The following is a 23,456-nucleotide window of genomic DNA, read 5'->3' as shown; positions in this document are numbered from 1 at the left end:
TGGGAGTCAAACAGACACTCAAGGGTTAACCAGAGAAAGAGCTTTTTATTCCTGCTATCCGAGTAACAGGAAGGAACCTGTGTGATCACTCACAACCAAGTACAAGTTCTTACAGCGAGAAAAGCTAAAGCTGTGGATTTTAGAAGAGAGGAAAGGGAATTTTGGGGCCTAGCTACAGTTTTAGGCCTGGGGTGATTCTGAGGCCTGGGGTGACTTCACAGACAGGATTTGGGTATCCTGTCCCTTCAAGACTACTTGTTTATTGATGAAAAATGACATGCTTGCAATCTATAAGAAAAAAAAATGGCTTGGAGGAAGGTTGTAAAAAGCAAACTAAGGCATTAGTTTTTTGTTTCAAGTATAGGTTTAATTAAATGTTTATTTCATATAGTTCACCAGGTCCTTTCTTACAACCTCATTCAGCATAAGATCCCAGTTTAGCATGTTTTACCATTGAGCCAGAATGGACTTACCATGAAGCACTGCAAAGCAAAATGCTTTCGGCAACAACAGTGGCTTTTTGTTTGTTGTTGTTGAACAAAAAGAACCATCCACATGGCTTTTAAATGAGGAGAGGGGAGGGGATAAATCAATACAGCAAGAGGGCAGACGAAGCCTTCAACGATGTGTATATATGCCTACAAATCAAGGTTTACATTAATGTATCAGGTGAACGAGCCTTCTTTCCGGAAAGCTTATACTGTGATACGTTTGTTAGACTTTAAATTGTGTTCGCAAGACCCATGCCTGCTTGTGAAGGAAATGGGAGAACAGTGGTATAAAGACGGGCGTGCTGCAACGTGCCTCCGTGCATGTCTGAACAGTTCGAATAAGAGCCCCAAACGCAAAGCCTACAAAAACCAGGGAGGGGGGGACCTGTAAAATTGGAGCAACTCCACACAGTAAACTAGCAAGCAAGCATGTCCTGGCATGCCGCTACTAGGCAGAGCGACCTCACCATGAACTTCCGCCAGATGATGTTCCCGCCCACGACCCGCAGCCAATGAGAGGCAGCGCGCGCTCCGCTTGCTAACCAATCAAGCGCCGCGGAGGCCGCGCAAGCGCCGGAAGAAGCCAATCAAACGACGGGGAGGCGGGGCAAGCTCCCTAAGTGGACCGGCTATATAAAACCGCATGTCGGCAACATTCACTCCGCAGGCGGCCGAAAGGTTCTCTTCCCCCGGGTGGGCCCCCCCCCCGCTGTTCTAACCCTAATTAGCCGTTTAACGGCTCTCGCTCACATTCGCTGTTTTGACCGTTGACTTTCAGCGATTCGAATTCTTTTTTCAAAAAACGTCACCCGTGTAATGGGGAGGTGCCTTCTCCTCCGCCTGCCGCGCCTTCTCGCCCAACTCCTTTCTCCTGAAGCGGCCAGAGCCCGACCCCCGGTAAAGAGGCCGCGGTCAGCCTGGCCCTGGGCCGCTGCTGCCGCGAAGGGTTCGGCCCTGTCAGCCTTGGGGAGCGGCGCGGCCGGCTGAAGGGCGGTTGAGGAGCTTGCGGGCGGGGACCGGCGCGAGAGCAAAACAAACCAACCGGGCGGTGCTGCGGTTCCCCGCGAGCCGGTGCCGCGCGCTCCTGAGCAGTGGGGCGAGCGGCCGACGCCGCCCGGACACACCAAACTGTTGCTATTGCTGTTATCCTCCCTCCCTCCCTCCCCCCCCCCCCGTCTCGAAAGGGGAAGAGGGAAGGAGCTGATGGTGGAGGCGAGCGCGGAATAAATGCGCCGTAAGAAGCAATGCGGGGAAAAAGTTGTGTCCTTGGCCCCTCAAGTTTGGCTTAAAAGAAGCCCCACGCCCACCATGGGGGGGGGGACTATAGAGTTTAAGGGAGGGAGGCTCTGTTGGTGCAGGATGGTAAGAAGACAAGTTTGGTACAGGTGCTGCTCTCTGCTGGTAGCTTTTCTCTTCCCTCCTCCTCCTCTCCTTTGCATCTTTGTCAGCAAGTCTAAGGGCAAGGGAGTGCCTTGCTGGTTCATATAGGCTCAGTGCTTAGGAATTGTTTATAGGCGCTTTGCAATTGTAGTTGTAGTGAAGCCTTGCTCACCCCAGATCTTGTTCTCAAGAGCAGGTTTTTCGCTAAAAGTTGCCGAAGTGACAAATTTCAATGTAGGTGGTAGCAGTTGACTGGGTTCCCACGCATGCTGACTGCAGGGCAAGCTTCCTTGAAATTTCATATTTTGCCTGGTAGGACTTTTGTACAGCTGGGCCTGCCCTCAAGGAAAAGGTACCTCTGACCGTTAGGTCCAGTCACAGACGACTCGGGGGTTGCGTGTTCATCTCACTCTATAGGCCGAGAGAGACAATGTTTGTCCGCAGACAGCTTCCGGGTCATGTGGCCAGCATGACTAAACCGTTTCTGGCGAACCAGAGCAGTGCACGGAAACTCCATTTACCTTCCCGCCAGAAGGTATTTATCTACTTGCACTTGACGTGCTTTCGAACTGCTAGGTTGGCAGGAGCTGGGACCGAACAACGGGAGCTCACCCCGTTGCAGGGATTCGAACTGCTGACCTTCTGATCCTTCCTAAATGCTGGTGGGTTTAAATCTGCAAAGAGAGAAAAAAGCATTATAATACAATTGGGAGTCATCAAGCCCCTGAGAGTTATTCTCATTTTCTTGCCATTCTTCCGCCTGTGTCCTGTATGTTTTAGGCAAGTTTTAACAGCTTCTGCCTATGTCAGGCTTCCTCAACCTCGGCCCTCAGATGTTCCCATCATCCCTGACCACTGGTCCTGCTAGCTGGGATCATGGGAGTTGTAGGCCAAAAACATATGGAGGGCCGAGGTTGAGGAAGCCTGGCCTATGTGGTGTTTTGCCTTAATTCCAGTAAGTCTTCTCTTTTGTGCATTGTTGTTGTTATTTCATTATTTCTGTGTTTTGTTATTTGCTCGTAACTGCTGCCTCCTGTGTTGCCACCTCTCCGGAGTGTAAGCCTGGGCAATGTGTATAGAGGTCCTGTCTCCTGAGCAGCCCAAAACATAAGACCAACCCCCCTCTTGGCCTTGCTGATGTGGTCTAAGGAAATACATCTGGCAGCAGCATGGCTGCAGGAGTTGCTGGAAGGAGGCATACAATATGCCACCCAACTCCCTTAGGGGCTTCATGCCGGATTTGTGTAGGGTTTGCTCCTGAGCCTTTTCTTTTCCCAAAGATGTCCCACATAGCAGAAGGTATTGATTGTTATTGGGGTTTGTTCCCAAAGCCTTTCTCAAGAATAAATATAGCCTGAAGGCAGTGGAAGGACTGGTTTTCCTTCTTCAATTTCTGTATTCTTAACATATACTGTAAACCACCCTTTTTATACTGTAAACCATACTTGATCTTAAGATGAAAAGCAGTATATAAATTTAATTAAGAATAATACTTACTGTATTTTTCGCTCTATAAGACACACTCTTTCCCTCCTAAAAGGTAAGGGGAAATGTGTGTGCGTCTTATGGAGCAGATGCAGGCTGCGCAGCCCATGATCAGGTATAGCCGCGTGAAGCCTCTTCAGCACGTTCTCCCACTTCCCTGAAGAGGCTTTGCGTTGCTTTCGCTGAGGCCAGAACAGCAAGAGGGATAGCTGCGCAGCAATTCCTCTTGCTGTTCTGGCTTCAGGGATAGTCACGCAAAGCCTCTTCAACAACATTTGATTCAGAATATTTTTTTTTTCTTGTTCTCTAAAAACTAGGTGTGTCTTACAGAGCGAAAAATATGGTACCTGCTACCATCTTGTAAAGATTGAAATGTATATAGTTTTTTTAAAAGAACTGTTTGTTTATTATTTGGTTCCTTACCTAAGATTTTAAGGCTTCAGTCCTATACACACTTACCTGGGAGTAAGTCCGTTTGAATTCAGTAGGACTTCTGAGTAGCTATGGATAGGATTGTATTGTTGGTGATTTTTAAACGGTATTTCCCAGTTTTCAGGAATGCATGCCGCCCTTCATCTACATAGACAAGAGTGTTTATATGACCTTTTGGCATAAATACTGTCTGAAAACTTACTATTCCAACGTTTTGCTGCCATTGTCAGGCTCCAATTGTTGAACACATCCAATAATGTAGGTATCCTCAGTGGGATTTTTGACTTTGATCAGCATGCCTTCCCAAACTACTTTTACAAATCTACTTAGTTTCAAACATATTTTTCCAGGCAAGCATGGTTGGTACTAGTCACATAGTTATTCAGAGCTTACTGCCTTTAGGATGTTGGATAATTATTTTGCTAATTGTTAATGGTTTATTAATTATGCTATTATTTAAGATCTGAGGAGCTTCTGAGAGAGGAGAAGACAGCTACTAATGAGATTAATTCATTGGAGAAAAAAATTGAGGTCTGGCCATTAAGTACTTCAGCAACAGGAAATACGCTTTATCAAGGCATGCTTGTAGTGGATAAAAAGACACGAAATCACCTGCCTCCTGGAGTAGTTGAGCTTGATAAATTCCTTCAACAGACAGGGGGGAAGCAAGGAGGTTGGGATGTATATGATCACCAAGAATTTTTGAAACTGTGGACAAAGCATAAAGGAAAACCATCGTACATTGATGAAGTCCTTGATCATCTTCCTGTCAGAACAAGGGAGGATATTCTGCAGCATGAGAAATGGTATCAATAATTTCTGATTTTAGAAGCACAAAAAAAGGAGGTGAGATAATGTTGCTAATTAGTGTTTGCCATTTTAACAACTTTGTGTCAAAAGCGATGAGACAGTTCACCCTCTTTTCTTCATCTCTAGCTCTGCTGCTATGGCTTTCTTTTCCTTTGCTGGTAAGCAGGACATGCTAAAAGTAAAGGGACCCCCGACCATTAGGTCCAGTCGTGGCCGACTCTGGGGTTGCGGCGCTTATCTCGCTTTATTGGCCAAGGGAGCCGGCATACAGCTTCCGGGTCATGTGGCCAGCATGACTAAGATGCTTCTGGCAAAAGAGCAGTGCACAGAAACGCTGTTTACCTTCCCGCCAGAGCAGTACCTATTTATCTACTTGCAATTTGACAAACTCAGAGCACACCCGAACTTTCGCGCACATAATAGTTCCTGCGAACAAAGCCCATCAGCGGGACGGTTGCGGATCCGCTGCCTTCAAAGGGTCTCGATCCCCGCTGCGCCATGGCTGAGCCAGTCCTGACGGTACTGGATCCCTTTATTTGCGGGAATAATAGACGCGTTAATCGAGGCCCAGACGGCATAGCGAGCAACGGTGGTAGTTTTCAGACACGTGTATGAAACCAGTGAAGTCCCGTGTAACCCTCAGTCTCCACCTTTCCTCCCACAGCCACAAGCAGAACCTCACTCAGAAGCCCGCAGAGACGAAGCTCAATATAGTTCGAGGGTGATGGGGAGTATTTACCTGGATGCTCCTGGTTACCGCCCCTAGTGCTACCGTTGCTACGGCGGCCATTGTGACAAGCCCTCAAACAGGGCGGGGCTGCATTGTTGAATTATCACTGTTGCCTATGGACGACGTAAGGCCCATGACACGGTGAGCACGCCCTGCGCACGGTTAAAGGGGCGGGGCCAGCAAGCATGGGCACCAATCAGAGGCGACTTCAGAAAACTTGCCGTCGTTTAAATAGGAAGCGCGTTGATGGGTTGGGGAGCATTGATGTGAGCATTCTACGTTTTCTTGTATAGGTGCTTGTGGTGATCACACAGGGCCCCCGGACGTTTCACGGTCTATTGACCCTGTGCCACCCCTGCGGTTGCTTTCTTTGCTGCCACCACCCCGCTTCTCACGGGGACACACGGAGTCCAGACAGTTGTTAACATAAACAAATAATCAAGTTTATTTTTAAGCACAGGAATAAGCGTATGGTTGCGGTTTATTTTTCTCTTGTCAGTTTCTTAAATCTTAGTTCCTAACAACTTCAATCTGAATTATTCCCAACTATCTTAACTCCCTAACAATTCCTCTCACTCTCACACAATACAACTCGACCAACCCACTGCCTATTCTACCCTCTCCAACACCCAAGCCTCCACTCCCAACTGACAAACCTCAACTCCCAACTCCCAAACCTCAACTGACTTTTCAAAACCTCCCACTCTATCTTTTACTCCCCCCTTGCCTTCTCACTGGCCAATCACATCACACCCATTTTAACCCTTTCCTTGACCCATCCTGGGAGGCAAACGCCACATTCCTCCCCCCTTAGGAAAATTGACTCAGGAGAGATAACTTTACCTAGTTATTCTCCTGATCAATCAGCAGTACATCTTTATGGCAAATAAACATTTCCTAACCTGTCATTTCACCCTTCACATCACATCTAACCTTTGTACATCAAATACTGTGTTCTGGTAAAATATACATATATACAAAAACCTGTTACGTGTTAGGGATTCAGTTAACTTTCAACTGCAGGTCTTCTGGACAAGGCATCTGCGACGGTATTCAGGGTCCCTTTCACATTTTTAATCGTAAAATTAAAGTCTTGCAGTGATAGGGCCCACCTCATCAACTTACTGTTGGTCCTCATTGACCTCAGCCACAACAAGGGTGAATGGTCAGTACATAAAGTAAAAGTTCGGCCCCAGATGTACGGCTTCAGCTTCTGTAATGCCCATACGATGGCAAGGCATTCCTTCTCAGTGGTCGAATAATGTCTTTCCCTTGGTAGTAGTTTCTTGCTTATGAAGTTGATGGGATGCAGGTCGTCCTTCTCTCCCTGTTGGCACAGCATGGCCCTAATCCCAGCATTGGATGCATCGGTGAAGACAGTGAACTCACGATCATGATCAGGAGCAACAAGGACTGGATTTGATGTCAAGGCGCTTTTTAAGGCGTCGAATGCCTGCTGACATGCTGCTGTCCAGTTAATCTTATCTGGCTCCTTCCGCATTAGGTCAAATAAAGGCACTGCTATCTCGCTAAATTTCGGAATAAATTTGCGATAATAACCGGCTAGTCCTAGGAAAGCTCTGAATTTCTTCTTGGAGGTAGGGGTAGGCCAGTTTGAAATGGCTTCTACCTTTGTCTCTAAAGGTTTCATCACTCCTCTTCCGACCATGTGTCCCAAGTATTGAATAGTTGAGCCCCCTATCTGGCATTTGCTAGCTTTGATGGTTAACCCAGCTTCCTTAAGTCGCTGTAAAACTAGTCTTAAATGTACTTTATGCTCCTCCCAGGTCACACTGAATACTGCAATGTCATCCAAATAGGCTACTGTGCAGTTTCTTAATCCATTCAGGATTTTGTCCACCAATCGCTGAAAAGTTGCTGGCGCATTCTTTAAGCCAAAGGGCATTACTTTAAACTCAAACAACCCTAAAGGACTTCTGAACGCAGTTTTCTCCTGGTCCCTAGGGTCCATTTCTACTTGATAGTCCCCCTTTGTTAAGTCTAGGCAGGTGATGTAATGACATTGGCCTATAGCTTCGATCAGGTCATCTAAACGCGGCATTGGATATGTATCCGCTTTAGTGACATGGTTCCACTTCCTCTAATCCAGGCAAAATCTAATAGATCCATCAGGTTTGTCTAATAACACTATGGTTGCTGCCCAGGGGCTTTCCAAAGGGGTTATAAGTGTCAGTATACGGAAACATCACTGCTGCAGACAGCCAGTTTGTTGACATCACATGATGCGCCTATCTGTGGGAAAAGAATTTCCCAGGACGTTCACAGGCTGGATAAGTCTTTGTGAAGAGTGTAATTTGAAACCTTCCATTTGCGCATGTTCAGGAAGTTTGTCAGACTTGCTGGAAGAACTGAACTGAAAGGATGTGTTTTTCTCTAGTGCTGTAATGTCAGAAATAAACATCATGTAAATAGATTTCTAACTTATTTTCTTTCCCCTGCGGAAGCAGGAGGAGGGGTTGTGCATTTTACCCAATCTTGGGAAAATGTTGCCTATCAAAATCTCCCTGGTCTGTCTGGATATCAGCCAGAGGAGGTTACCGGTAAGCAAGCTCCGAGGACAGTGAGAGGGGCCAGCCTCTGTGGAGGGGGCTTGCAAATCAACAATAAGCCCTGCCTTCAGCATTGCTCTTACCTCATTGCTAACTTTCCCCACATACTCTCCAGTTATTCTATAGGGGTTGATAGCAATAGGCTTAGCATCTCCCATGTCGATATGATGTACAACTCCCTTAGCTCTACCTGGAGTGTTACTGAAAATTTCCTTATAATCTTGTAGGATCTGCTTAACCTCCACCTGCTGATTAAGGGTTAATGTAGGAGCTATCTTCTTGTAGATTGCACAATTGCTCCCCTCTCCCTTCCCAGCATGTTATCTTGGCTTCGTCTGGATCTTCACATATGGCATACAGTGTTCAGCCTTCGGGTCTAAGATAAGGCTTTAACATGTTCACATGAACCACCTTATGCCCTGTACCTCGTCTTTGGCAAATATCACATGCCTGGCAATATAGCTTGATTTGTTTCCCCATGCCTGGCCAGTAAAAGTTCTGCATAACCCTTCGTTTAGTGTGTGTTATTCCCGTGTGTGCACCAATAATGCTATCATGGGCTTGTTGCAAAATCTTTTCTCTATAGGTATGAGGGATTACTAACTGCCTTCTCACTTCTTCACCTCCCCTGCATGGTGGGGCAATGACTTCTCGATATAAAAGGCCCTTGCTCAAACAAAACTGTTCTGGGCACTCAGGAGTTAATGGCCTCTCCGACTCAGCTGCCTCAAAGTACATTTGTAACTCAGCATCTTCTTTTTGCATTTTGGCAAAACTTGGGGTTTCACTTTTAGTCAAAGGAAATAAAAAGGTGTCTTTTCTTTCCTCACATTGATCATTCCCTTGCTGTCCTTCAGCATTGTCTGCCTCTGCTACTGTATCCACCCCCTCAGGATTAGTTGACTGTGGGCTCCCTTTTGCTCTGGTAACTATGAAAGTACTCCGCACATGTTCTAAAATGTCCCAACCAATGAGCACAGGGGCGGGAATTTCTTCCGAAAGGGCTACCTGCCACTTCCCTGCCCAATTTTTGAACCTGACATCTATTTCCGCCACCTTTAGGATCTCTGCTTGTTTCGAAATTCCTTTTAATTTCATTACTTTTCCTGGAATTATGGCCTCATCCCTGATTATCTTCGGGTGGACTATGGTGACTTGGGATCCCGTGTCCTTTAACCCGAGATATCTTTTTCCGTCTATCCAGATATACTCTCCAGCGTTCTTTAACAAGAGATTCTCTTGTTGAATCGTAGAACAGTGCAGAACTCTACTACCTCAGCAGGCTCAGGCCTAGTTGGCATGTCTGTTTCCTTGACAACCTGGCTAGTTGGGCCCTGCTCCACAGACTGGATTCAATATGTCTGTTTCTGTGTGGTGCTATAACTAGATGTTTCTTTTCCAGGTTTACACTCAAAACTTTTATGACCTAATTTTCCACATCTCCAGCATGAAATGTCTTTGGGTCCTACATAACTTGTTTTATTGGCTTTTCCCTCAGTAAACTCTGTATGGGTGTGCGCCTTCTCATGTGGGCTTTTTGATGAGGGGCTGCTTCCCTTATCGGTTTCTGAGATAATCTTTCCTTTGGGTTGCTGAAATTTATTCTTGTTTGTTTCCCAATATCTCCCACCAAATTTTGGCCCATCAAATCCATGGTCTCTGATTTCATTTATTTTATCGGCTAAACCAGCTGCTTCCTCTATTGTCTTGGGGTTCCTTTCTTTTATCAGGTACTTCAATTGGCCATTTATTGTGTCATAAAATTGCTCCAATGCTATCACTTCTCTAATCTTGGGTACCGTGTCTGTATTCTCTTGCTCTAACCATCTTGTGAGGTAAGTTTTTATCTTTGCACCCATCTGCGCATAGAAACGTTTCCTCCCTCACCTTTGTCACACTTCTAAATTTTTTCCTCAACTGCTCTGAGGTAATCCCAAAGCATGTGTATATTAACTGTTTGTACACCTAAAAAATTCGGGATTGTTCCTCAGTCATTTGAGCGTATATTTTGGCTAGAGGACCGCTTATTCTAGCTCTCAAGATCATCATTTTATCTTCCTCTCTCACTTGAAAATCGTGACAGGCTCTCTCGAAGGATACTAGAAATGCTTCTGAGCTATCCTTGTCCCTAAACTCAGGAAAGCGTTTTAAATCTATCTTCATTTGATTCTGCCCATCGGTGTTATTACTATTATGATTTTCTAAAACCGTTAATTCCAACCGTCTCATCTCTAACTGAAACCGCTGCTGTTCCCTTTCCTGCTCAGCCCTCAATTTTTCTTTTTCCAATTCTTGCTCAAGCCTAAATTGTTCAGTTTCTTGCTCAGCCCTCAATTTTTCTTTTTCTAATTCCTGCTCCAGCCTAAATTTTTCTTATTCAATTCTATTTTTTATCAAGCTCTAATTTCAGGTTATATTCTTGAACTAATTTCCACTTTTCAAAATCCTCTGAAAACTGTGGAACTTCTACTTCAGGTGGGGTTTTAGTCATCTCTTCTATTCTCGTTTCTTCCCCCTGGGGATTCCCATTCTCTTCTCCAGAGCTTTCATATGGGTTTTCTCTCATTGGGTGCTTGGTCTTCTTGGGTGGCATTATGGGTGAATCCGTATTTTGTACTAATTAAATAAGAGACTTTTACTCTCAACACTGTTCCTCCCGGCTTGGCTTTTCAAGACCCTGGTCCCCAAAGTATAGCTTTAGGTTTTTTCCCTCTAACCTTTCAAGCTCACTTCCTCTGACCCTGAGCCTAAGCCTCCGCCAGAACAGTCTTTTGAGATCTCTTGCTCTTACTGTTATCTCGGCCACACGGCAATCTGGGGTTTATCCTCAATCACACCCTGGGGCCAGGTAATCTCTTCACCAATTTACCCTTCCCCTCTCCAGGTGTATTGCTTCCCCTTCACAGGCTCTTAGACTTGTCGAATCCCGCTGCTGCCACCAATTTTGTGGCGGCAGGTTCGGTTGTTATCCCACCGCTGCACCACCAATTTTGTGGCGATCACACAGGGGCCCTGGACGTTTCATGGTCTATTGACCCTGTGCCATCCCTGCGGTTGCTTTCTTCGCTGCCACCACCCCGCTTCTCACGGGGATACACGGAGTCCAGACAGTTGTTAACATAAACAAATAATCAAGTTTATCTTTAAGCGTAGGAATAAGCGTATGGTTTCGGTTTATTTTTCTCTTGTCAGTTTCTTAAATCTTAGTTCCTAACAACTTCAATCTGAATTATTCCCAACTATCTAACTCCCTAACAATTCCTCTCACTCTCTCACAATACAACTCAACCAACCCACTGCCTATTCCACCCTCTTCCTTCTCCAACACCCAAGCCTCCACTCCCAACAGACAAACCTCAACTCCCAACTCCCAAACCTCAACTGACTTTTCAAAACCTCCCACTCTGTCTTTTACTCTCCCCTTGCCTTCTCACTGGCCAATCACATCACACCCATTTTAACCCTTTCCTTGACCCATCCTAGGAGGCAAATGCCACAGCGCTTGAGAGTTACTAGTCTTCCAAAATAAAGGCTTTTTAAAAAGAAAAAAATCGGGAGGCTACGCGTTGCTTTCGCTGAAGCCTGGCGAGCGAGAGGGGTCGGTGCGCACCAACCCCTCTCGCTCTCCAGGCTTCAGGGATAGGCGCTTGAAGCCTCCGGAGCGCAGCGGGAACTCGCACTGCGCTCCGGAGGCTTCAGATTCCTTTTGCTGAAGCCAGGAGAGCAAGACTCTCCTGGCTTCAGCAGAGAGGGAGAGTGCGCAGCGCCCCTTCAGCGAAGCGGGAGGAGAAATGGAAGGGGCTTCGTTTCTCTTGTGGCTTCGCTGAAGGGGTGCTAAGCAGAGAAGGGGAGATTTTTTCTCTCTTGTTCTCCCCCTCTAAAACAAGGTGCGTCCTATGGTTGGGTGCGTCCTATACAGCAAAAAATACGGTACATTTTTATCTCTCTCCTGCCCCTTCGCTTCCCCTGATCTCTGTAGAACAGAGCTTTTTACTCAGTCTACAAGTTAAAAATGATGCTATTTTGAATTTTTATTTCTTATGTTATATGTTCATATGCAACCAAATTGTAAGTCTATGCAAATGTATTTATATATTTTGAATTTTATAAAATCATTAAAAAAACAACACCAGAGCTGTTTCGTCAATTCTCAGTCCCCCTGTTGCCCCAACTTGTAACTTGTTTCTCTGCACTTCTGATGTTTGTTCCTCTTTGTTTGTTAAAATGGCATTAGCTCTTGTGAATTGTGTGCTTAGACAGTTGTGCATGCATGTAAAATTGTGCTGTGTCTGATACTTGTTGGAATACTTCTTTCACAGTATATCAAGATCCTGCAGACCAGTACTAAAACTTTATTCCCTATGGGCTCATGTGATTTTTCCTAATGACTTTGCTGCTTGTCAGCTATGATAAGCTACTGGTGTAATGCATTATAAAGTTACATTGACATACTGGCAGCCAATTTATCAATATGAAAATTTGGAGAAAGACAGGCTTTATAAAAATTGCTAATTTTAGAATTAAGAACGATTAGGAATGGTCTGGTTTAAGTTAGGAAAGTGTTATTTTATTTAGAAGATACCAAACTTAATGTCTCAACACCTTTGACTTCTTGTATTTTTTAAAAAAATAAAAAAAATCAAATACAACTAATTGCAAGGAGTATGCTTTTGAGTATGCTGTCATCTAGTGGTATACTGTAATATTAACACAAGTAAAGAGGTGGAAACCACTTTATTTAAAGAAAATGAGACCAAATATGTGTATATTTTCTTCTAAGTTTCTGTCACATGCTGGATTATATTAGTTTTCTGTTCTAGAGGGTGGCACTCAAACCAGTGGATTCAGATTACAAGAAGGGAATTTCAGCTAATGAAAGAATGCACTTGTTGACTGACTACTACTTCTTTGGCAATCACTCGAAGCCAAGCAAGATTGTCTTCCATGAACACAGTCTTAACATTGAATCCGTAAGTGACTGGAGACAGTGGAACAGGCAACCTCATTAGCTGGTTTTAATTCTAGGCTGCAAAGCTTCCTAACAGAGATTCTGTTGTAGATTTTCTGCTTTTGCAGGTGATTAGTCCAAATGATGTTTGAGTTCAATTCCAACTCTGATGTTGTAGCTGTACATTTAAAAATGAACATCCTGATTATTCAAGCCCTGGAGAAGCCAGCTGGAGGACACACGGAAAAGTGGCTGCTGCTAGGCGGGGCAGCTGAGCAGCCTAAACAAAGCCTCACTGCACCTCCAGTCTCTTTCAGCCATTTCCCACCCTCACTGAAGTCCTCTCTAGGCTCTGGAGAGGGTCTTCTTGTGAGCCACAAGGACCCTCCAGCTCTCTTTCTCCATTTCCTGGTTAGATTTATTTCCCAGTGCCGTGTGTTAGTCAATCACACGTAAGTGGGGGGAGGGACACCTGCAATTCAATTATCCATTGTCTGTTTTTACAGATGAGGTGTGAGGCACAGAGTCTGAGCAGCAATCTTGTTGACTTTTGCATGAGAAGAGTTATGCCATACCAAGGAAGATATAGTCTGTTTTGGCAATGATAAACATTTATCTCAATTGGAAAACCATACAGTGCTCTCTATATTTTTGATCCGCAACTTCCATCATTGTGTTTGACTGCTGGCTGGGGAAGATTTGGGTTATACAGTGGTGCCCCGCAAGATGAATGCCTCGCAAGACGGAAAACCCGCTATACGAAAGGGTTTTCCGTTTTGGAGGTGCTTCGCAAAACGAATTTCCTATGGGCTTGCTTCGCAAGATGAAAATGTCTTGCGAGTTCCTGCGGGTTCCCCCCCCCCTTTTCTAAGCCACTAAGCCGCTTATCAGCTGATCCGCTAAGCCACTTAACAGCTGATCTGCTAAGCCGCTTAACAGCTGATCCGCTAAGCCGCTTATCAGCTGATCCACTAAGCCGCTAAGCTGCTTATCAGCTGATCCGCTAAGCCCCTAAGATGCTAATAGCGCTAAGCCGCTAAGCCGCTAATGGGCTTGCTTCGCAAGACGAAAAAACCGTAAGACGAAGAAACTCGCGGAACGGATTCTTTTCGTCTTGCGAGGCACCACTGTAGTCCAAAGCATTGAGACGGCACCAGGTTGAGGAAGCCTGGTCTAAAACATCTGAGTGCTGTCCAACCCAGTCCTGCATGTGTTCACTCAATCAACCCCTGTGGAGCTTACTCCCATGGAAGCAGGTACAGAATTGTGCTGCTGGTGTATAAGTTTGTTTGGCAAAGCTGCTGATCTACTGTGCAAATTAATCATCAAAGAACTTAGGGCAAGGCCCTTGTGTTTCTAAGTAAATATCCACTATGCATAGTCTGCCTAGCTTTCATCTAAAAACCACAGCACTTTTATAGTAGAATACCCCATGATTGGCATACCATGTGCAAGTATAATAGTTTAACAGCTTAAGTGGATGCATTCTGCTCTGGCATTATTTCAGGATTGTATATCATTTGACATGGTGTCAGACAACAGCTGAGCAGAAGGGTCCAGGTTCAGTCTGGTATCTCCAGTTGGAGGGGGTGGAATTGGGTTGGAGAAGATCTTTGCCTGAGGCCCAGGACTTGCTTCCACTCTATAAATGATGTTGGGCTACATGGATTACTGTTTTGAGACGGTGTAAGATAGTATCATGTATTCATGAAACAACAGAGCAATAGCTATTAATGAAATGATGGAACACTGCATTTTTAAAAACATGGGTGAAATCCAATAGTGCCAATATGCCAGTGAAATGGAATACTATTGACATAACTGATTTCTCACCACCTCCTGCAATCTCCTATACAGGGTGGCCCAAAAGTAGGTATACAGTTGAATCAATGAAATTCATCAGCAACAGATGAAAAGGGTACACATAACTGACACACAACAAAGTGGCAGTTAAATTTCAGGCTCACTTTTGGAAAGAATAGTGGAGTCAGATAAAATGATTATTTTTCTTTGCTGATATCATAAATGATGACAGCGAACTTGAGCCAAGAACAAAGTGGATTCTAAAGCAGTATACTTACTTTTGGACCACCCTGTATGTGCCCGTAAAAATCAGCTTCAGAAGGATGGAAGCAGTTTTTGGTAGTGCACAGAGTGGAGGAGAGGAAGGGGAAGCACCATCCTGCAAACAGAATCCCACTCATATGCCATTGGGTTGGAGCCAGAATCATAGAATCATAGAGTTGGAAGAGACCACAAGGACCATCAAGTCCAACCCCCTGCCAAGCAGGAAACACCATCAGAGCACTCCTGACATATGGTTGTCAAGCCTCTGCTTAAAGACCTCCAAAGAAGGAGACTCCACCACACTCCTTGGCAGCAAATTCCACTGTCGAACAGCTCTTACTGTCAGGAAGTTCTTCCTAATGTTTAGGTGGAATCTTCTTTCTTGTAGTTTGGATCCATTGCTCCGTATCCGTTTCTCTGGAGCAGCAGAAAACAACCTTTCTTCCTCCTCTATGTGACATCCTTTTATATATTTGAACATGGCTATCATATCACCCCTTAACCCCCTCTTCTCCAGGCTAAACATGCCCAGCTCCCTTAGCCGTTCCTCATAAGGCATCGTTTCCAGGCCTTTGACCATTTTGGTTGCCCTCCTCTGGACACGTTCCAGTTTGTCAGTGTCCTTCTTGAACTGTGGTGCCCAGAACTGGACACAGTACTCCAGGTGAGGTCTGACCAGAGCAGAATACAGTGGCACTATTACTTCCCTTGATCTAGATGCTATACTCCTATTGATGCAGCCCAGAATTGCATTGGCTTTTTTAGCTGCCGCGTCACACTGTTGGCTCATGTCAAGTTTGTGGTCAACCAAGACTCCTAGATCCTTTTCACATGTACTGCTCTCAAGCCAGGTGTCATCCATCTTGTATTTGTGCCTCTCATTTTTTTTGCCCAAGTGCAATACTTTACATTTCTCCCTGTTAAAATTCATCTTGTTTGTTTTGGCCCAGTTCTCTAATCTGTTAAGGTCGTTTTGAAGTGTGATCCTGTCCTCTGGGGTGTTAGCCACCCCTCCCAGTTTGGTGTCATCTGCAAATTTGATCAGGATGCCCTTGAGTCCATCATCCAAGTCGTTGATAAAGATGTTGAATAAGACCAGGCCCAAGACAGAACCCTGTGACACCCCACTAGTCACTCTTCTCCAGGATGAAGAGGAACCATTGATGAGCACCCTTTGGGTTCGGTCAGTCAGCCAGTTACAAATCCACTGAGTGGTAGCATAGTGAAGACCGTATTTTACCAGCTTCTTTACAAGAATATCATGGGGCACCTTGTCAAATGCCTTGCTGAAATCAAGGTAGGCTACATCCACTGCGTTCCCTTCATCTACCAGGCTTGTAATTCTGTCAAAAAACGAGATCAGGTTAGTCTGACATGACTTATTTTTCAGAAATCCATGCTGACTATTGGTGATCACAGCATTCCTTTCTAGGTGCTCACAGACTGTTTGCTTAATGATCTGCTCCAGAATCTTCCCTGGTATTGATGTCAGACTGACTGGGCGGTAATTATTTGGGTCCTCTCTTTTCCCCTTTTTGAAAATAGGGACAACATTTGCCCTCCTCCAGTCTGCCGGGACTTCGCCTGTTCTCCAGGAATTCTCAAAGATGACTGCCAGTGGTTCTGAGATCACATCTGCCAGTTCTTTTAATACTCTTGGATGCAGTTCATCTGGCCCTGGAGACTTGAATACATCTAAATTAGCCAAGTATTCTTGTACTATCTCCTTAGTTATTCTGGGCTGTGTTTCCTCTGCTGAATCATTTGCTCCAAATTCTTTAGGTCGGGCATTGTTTTCTTTATCGGAGAAGACTGAGACAAAGAAGGCATTGAGGAGTTCAGCCCTTTCTATGTCCCCTGTTTGCATTTCACCATCTTCTCCTCTGAGTGACCCCACGGTTTCTTTGTTCTTCCTTTTGCTACGAACATACCCATAAAAGCCTTTTTTGTTGCTTTTAACCTCTCTAGCAAGCCTGAGTTCATTCTGTGCTTTAGCTTTTCTGACTTTGTGTCTAAACGTGCTGGCTATTTGTTTGAATTCCTCTTTGGTGGTTTCCCCCCTTTTCCATTTTTTGTACACATCTTTTTTAATCTTAACTCAGTTAAAAGTTCTTTAGATAGCCACCCTGGCTTCTTTAGGCACCTTCCATGTTTCCGTCTCATTGGTATTGCCTGAAGTTGTGCTTTTACTATCTCCCTCTTAACAAACTCCCAGCCATCATGAACTCCCTTTCCTTTTAGTATTACTGTCCATGGGATCTCACCCAGCACTTCCCTAAGTTTTATGAATTCGGCTTTCTTAATGTCAAGAAATTGAGTCCAATTATGCTTGGCTGCTCCTTTCCACTGTATAGTAAACTTCAGAAGAGCATGATCACTCGCGCCTAATGATCCTTCCACTTCTACCCCACTAACCAGGTCATCAACATTGGTTAGGACCAGATCTAAAATGGCTGTTCCTCTTGTTGCTTCTCCCACTTTCTGGACAACGAAATTGTCTGCAAGGCCAGTGAGGAATCTGTTTGACCTTATGCTCTTAGCTGAGTTTGACATCCAACAAATATCCGGGTAATTGAAGTCCCCCATTACTACTATCTCCCTTCCTTTTGCATGCTTGCCCATCTGTTCCAGGAAGGCATCATCTATGTCCTCTGTTTGGCTTGGGGATCTATAGTAAACTCCCACAGTGAGATCCCTGTTATTCTTCTCTCCCTAAATTTTGACCCAAATGCTCTCACTTTGGCTTTGAGGTTCTAAATCTTGGATCTCTTCACAGGTATACACATCCCTGACATATAACACCACTCCTCCTCCTTTCTTGTCTGGTCTGTTTCTCTGAAATAGATTGTAAAAAGTAAAGGTAAAGGTACCCCTGCCCGTACGGGCCAGTCTTGACAGACTCTGGGGTTGTGCGCCCATCTCACTTAAGAGGCCAGGGGCCAGCGCTGTCCGGAGACACTTCCGGGTCACGTGGCCAGCGTGACATCGCTGCTCTGGCCAGAGCCAGAGCCAGAGCCGCACACGGAAACGCCGTTTACCTTCCCGCTGGTAAGCGGTCCCTATTTATCTACTTGCACCCGGAGGTGCTTTCGAACTGCTAGGTTGGCAGGCGCTGGGACCGAGCAGCGGGAGCGCACCCCGCCGCAGGGATTCGAACCGCTGACCTTTCGATCGGCAAGCCCTAGGCGCTGAGGCTTTAACCCACAGCGCCACCTGCGTCCCACGAAATAGATTGTATCCCTCCATTATTACATTCCAATCGTGGGACTTATCCCACCAGGTTTCAGTGATGCCTATTATGTCATATTTAGTTTGCTGTACCAAGAGCTCAAGCTCATCTTGTTTATTTCTCATGCTTTGCGCATTAGTGTACAGACATTGAAGTCCATTAATCATTCCGTGTCTCTTATTTAAGGATTTTTTCCTCCCACCACTAGGTCTGCGTGCCGTTTGCTCCATTTGGTCTATGACATTTGGATGATCATCTTCATCAATTGATAGACTCCTACCTTCAGGAGCACTGTCTCCCTCCCCCACATTAGTCAGTTTAAAGCCCTTCTGATGAGGTTTCTGAGATTTTTGGCAAAAACATTCCTCCCAACCGTTGTGAGGTGCAGCCCATCACTTGCCAGAAGTCCATCTTCAAGAAACTGCAGTCCGTGATCTAAGAATCCAAACCGTTCCTGTTTACACCATTTGCGAAGCCAGCTGTTCACTTCCACTATTTTTCCCTCTCTCCCTGGGCCACGTCGTTCAACTGGGAGGACAGATGAGATGACAATTTGTGCATTTAATTGCTTCAGTTTCCTGCCCAGAGCCTCGTAGTCTCTTTTGATCTTCTAGAGGCAAGACTAGTTGCTCTTAGTTCCCCTTGAACCAATGGGACAAGTTATGAATTTATTTTGTTCCTGTTTATTTCAATGGTAACTAAGTTCAACTCAGTCTGTTTTGAATGAAAATTTTTTTTCCAACAGCAGATGGCAATATACTTTCACTAGAAGTAAAAATAAAGTGTAGATCTCAAAGAACTCGCAAGATTGAAGATACAGTACAGTACTTAAAACAGTTAAACATTTAAAATACAGTTTGATGATCATGATAGCATATTTCCCTCTAAACCTTTATGTAGTTGCTAATGCAAACTATGGAGAGCTCAGATTTTGGGGGGATTTTTTGCAGACTACAAATAATAAAATTTGTTATGTCTCCTGTTCCAAAACAAGTGAGCTGAAAATACACTGTTATGAAATCCCATTTCTGCCTATTGAAATTAGGTGTCTATTTGAATGTGTGTGTGTGTGTGTGTGTGTGTGTGTGTGTGTGTGTATATATATATATATATATATATATATATATATATATATATATATGAATGCATACATTCATAAGGTATTGTCTGAATGCACACAAGACACACACCCTTGCTAAAGCTAAGCCATTCTGAGTCTGGCCAATGATGGTTAACCTCTTGGGAAGCACATTTTTGTTCCATAAAGGAAGAAGGGCAGGATATAAATGTCAGAAAAGAAATAATAAATGCATTCTAAGTGAATATCAAGATAACATGCTTAAGGAAGCACCTGCTAAATTGTTCTTAAAATCCATAGACTGCAGTGGGATTAAGAACTATGGTCACACGACTGCTCCATGTATGCACAGTTATTTCCAGCTGCCCACCTTGGATTGTATCATGCAATAGTAAGTCCACCTTACTATATGTGTAGTAGTGCAGGATTGCTTCCTTGAGGAAGCAAGCATGATAGTTAATCAGAAGTTGTGTTTTACTTTTAAGAGAATTGCATATAACATATTCCTTGGATTAGAACAGCATATCCAGACCTTAATCTCTAGCACTGACCTTGGCAAAGTCAAATTAGTGTGATCCACTGCTGATCCAGTTTTCTGAGCTATGGATTCCATTTTGTGTGCCTGTACTTGTCCATTATCAGCCAGTTATTTGGAATTTACAAGTCTGTGTGCAAGACAGACTTTCCAAAGTGCAGGGTATGGCAGGCAGATGCATTGGCCAATCTGATGCTCTCCAGGTGTTTGGAGCTACAACTCTCAAAGCTGAAGGGACCTGTACTCCAGAACATCTGGAGGGCACCAGGTTGGTGAAGGCTGGCTTTTATAGTAAGAGTGCTTGTCTAAATACAGTGGTACCTCGGGTTAAGTACTTAATTCGTTCCGGAGGTCCGTTCTTAACCTGAAACTGTTCTTAACCTGAAGCACCACTTTAGCTAATGGGGCCTCCCGTTGCCGCCGCGCCACCGGAGCACGATTTCTGTTCTCTTCCTGAAGCAAAGTTCTTAACCTGAAGCACTATTTCTGGGTTAGAGGAGTCTGTAACCTGAAGCGTATGTAACCTGAAGCATATGTAACCCAAGGTACCACTGTACTTCTGTTGTGCTTATATGAATGGCCTGACATATAAACAGCAGAGTAATTGAATCTGTTGCTGATTCCCCCACCCCATCCCAGCTATTTACTTTATTTACTTCAGAAAAGTAGGTACTTTGAACAATGTCAATGAGCAGATTTTGGCATAATTTTTTTTGCCACAGCTATAAAGATATTGATTGTACTGTGGAATGCATTACTTCATCATTGAAAAACACTGCTGGGTGGAGTTCATCTTCAGTGAAAAACTGGACAGCTGCAATATGTCTGTCTTAATAAAGCAGCTCTGGTAGGCATGTATTGACATATAAACATTGCCTTTGGTTTTTTTGAGCTGTCAAATAACAGGTGTCTCATCCTGAAAGAACGATGCGATGATCTGCTGCTGTTGTCTCAGAAAAGGTGTGGATATGTTGCACTGGGATATATAATTGAAAAATAGAGCATGCTAACCCCCTAACTAAAAAAAAAAAAGGTAATAGGTTGGATCTAGACTTCATCATGCTTAAGTGTAGATAGAATTCATTGATCTCAGTGAGTCGTGAATTTAAGCATGGCTATGTCTGAGTCCAACCCAATGTATGCTTGTATTCAAGACCAAAGAGGTAACCACTCAAATATTATTCATATTTACCCACAGTTTATTTATAAGATGCATGTTCTCTGCAGGAAGCAGCCAGAGTAATTTAGAAATTGTGAAGTAAATGCTCTTGCCTTATTTCACAATGTCTCTGTTGTGCTGCCTAGGAAGCTGTAGCTGTGGTTAAAGACAAGTATGTGTAAATATTATCCAAAATTATATTATATTACAATCTAGTAAATGCTTCATACTATGCTTTTTATTATCAACTTTTAACAAGCAGGGCATTGCAAAAGTGAAATTAAAGGAAGAAATTGAAATCTCCTAATTTTTTTTCCCCCACCCCATAACCAATTCCCTTAGGTAAATGTCTTTATCTGCATGTTTACAAGAGAGTGTTCAAATAGTAAGACAAATTGTGCTGGATCTTTTCATGTGCTAATTGAGCACTTCTAAACCAAACATAAGAAAATTTATTTTTTCATTTTTTTCAATATATTTTTTCCCCGGCCGTTTGGTAGTGAGTGGTGTACCTCTCTGATCCTGTTCCAAAAAATTATCTGGGATTACAGCAGGAATCTTAACAGATAAGTAGGGAGATCTTCGGTGCTGGGTTGAGTAGAAGTCGCCCCTCCTGTAATTACCTTGATTTTAGTATATTTTTCTTTGTGTTAAAATGGGCAATCTTTCAGTCTTGGACATGTCTGATCTTGATCCTGTTAACTAGAGATTGTATGTCATTATTTTGATGTGCCTGTTCTTGGTGCTGTCACAGTTCCTGAAGAGAATGATGCAACACAGCTGACAGGCAGAACAAAACACATTTTTCAGCAAAGACCGTCAAACGGTTCCTTCAAGGGCAGAAGCTTGTTGGCTTTCCATGCACAGAATTGTTAGTTAGACGTTAAATAGAGCATTGTGTAAACACGGGCTGCTCTTTCATTACAGGTGACCAAGAATATATTTCGTTTCCATCTGTGTTGGCCTTGCATCAAGTCCAGGCTTAAGATAAGGCCTAAGATTAATTGATTGCTGTTCTAATAAACTCTTTGCTTATAAGTACAGTTTAAACACAGATGCCCTCCTTAAACATCCATCCTATGTCATGGTATATTAGGGTGTGTGTAAAACATATTCAGCTGTGTGTGTGTAAAAAAAAATGTTTAACCCTTTACCAGACTGAGGTATTTATTTCCAAGGTGTAAGAGAACTAGAATTGTTCTGAAATTCAGAATAGGAAAGATTTTATCATTGGTATCCGGAAACAAGGAAAGAAAATGGTTAGTCAATTATCCTTGAAATACCTTGTGGATTTATTTGGTGGTTTCTCTGATTACTTGTTCATTTGACAACTAATGCCTGGACATGTGAAAACTGACTAGAATGAACACCATTGTGTTTGAGGTACTATGGAAGTTCTGAGAATCTGCCCAATACATTTTGCTCCTGATTAATGAACAGTGAGAACCACTGATTTAGTTAGGTTAAATAAGAACCATATTCTAATTTTATGAAATGGAAAGATATGGACCTCATGTTCTCAAACATTAAAGGGGAAAAGATTGCTGTATACGTTGCTGATTATTTTTTAAGTCTTGTAAATTCTAGTGTTGTACACTGTAGCATGTACTAACACTGCTAGCAAGACCTGAGTTCCCTTCCAGGTGAGCTATCTATTGTATATCCTTCCTGATTTCCTTGTACAAAGCTTATGTGCAGTTAGAGGTCTTAACTTAGCATTTCTTCTAATTTTACAACACTGAGCAATTCATCCTGATTTTCTTGCGCGAGCCCTCATAGTTCATAATCTGTTTCCAGATTTCCAAGTACTGTGCAGTATTTGATAGGAAAGGATGCACACTGAGAGCATTTCTTAAGACATACTTCAAGGACAAAATCAAAACACTTCAGTAAAGCCTAAACATTAATCAATGTAAGGATGTTCTTCTACGTCAAGTACTACATAGTATAGCTTGCCAATGACCTCAGCATGCTAGCCAACACTGAAACAACTAGAGTAATTACAGATTACATTAAGTATCAAGCAAATGCCAAGAGTCAACTACTAGACAGTTCTTTTATGCCTTATTAAAATAGATCCTTCCCAGAAGATTCAGACTAATAAAACTGAATTTTATATAGCAACCAGGGAAAGATTTATTTATTTATTTTTATGAAAACATTATCCCCTATTTCTCCTTGACTAACATTCCAGCTTGGCAGGCTTCTGTTGCATAGAATATATGCAATATATATCCTCACACACATCCCCACCCCACCCCCGCAAATTACAATGATAGATTTGAGCCCAAATCTTGCTGTAGTAAGACTATTTGAAAATAAAGGGGTTAAAGTTATTTGCAAGTAAGCTGTTCCATTGGTATCAATGACTACATAGGGGACAATAGTTTTATAAGATCCCAGTTGCTTTCAAAAATAAAAGCATTTTGATTACCATTATAATTTTGATTACCGTGCACAATTGATGTGACCTTTCCTTTGCAGTACGGAATCAATTTTCTGTCCCACTGCAGCCCATCAGATGGTAGCCCAGTGGGCTCTG

At 43.6% G+C, this 23,456-nt stretch overlaps 2 long non-coding RNA genes across 2 annotated transcripts; one reads left to right on the top strand and one right to left on the bottom strand.

Annotated features, from left to right (window-relative positions):
- Positions 1-345: 345 nt before the first annotated feature.
- LOC307216651 lies at positions 346-7,019 on the bottom strand. The gene is made up of 2 exons (XR_013839250.1): positions 3,816-7,019; positions 346-2,545 (listed from the first exon to the last, which is right to left on the bottom strand). It is a non-coding gene; the product is annotated as an uncharacterized lncRNA (long non-coding RNA).
- A 13,502-nt stretch (positions 7,020-20,521) lies between these two features.
- Positions 20,522-21,952, top strand: LOC307216182. Its single transcript, XR_013838981.1, has 2 exons — positions 20,522-20,602; positions 21,842-21,952. It is a non-coding gene; the product is annotated as an uncharacterized lncRNA (long non-coding RNA).
- The last annotated feature ends 1,504 nt before the right edge of the window (positions 21,953-23,456 follow it).

Source organism: Podarcis cretensis (genome assembly GCF_951804945.1).
Source record: "Podarcis cretensis genome assembly, chromosome: 5".
NCBI lineage: Eukaryota > Metazoa > Chordata > Lepidosauria > Squamata > Lacertidae > Podarcis > Podarcis cretensis.
This window is presented reverse-complemented; position numbering and strand designations above follow the sequence as displayed.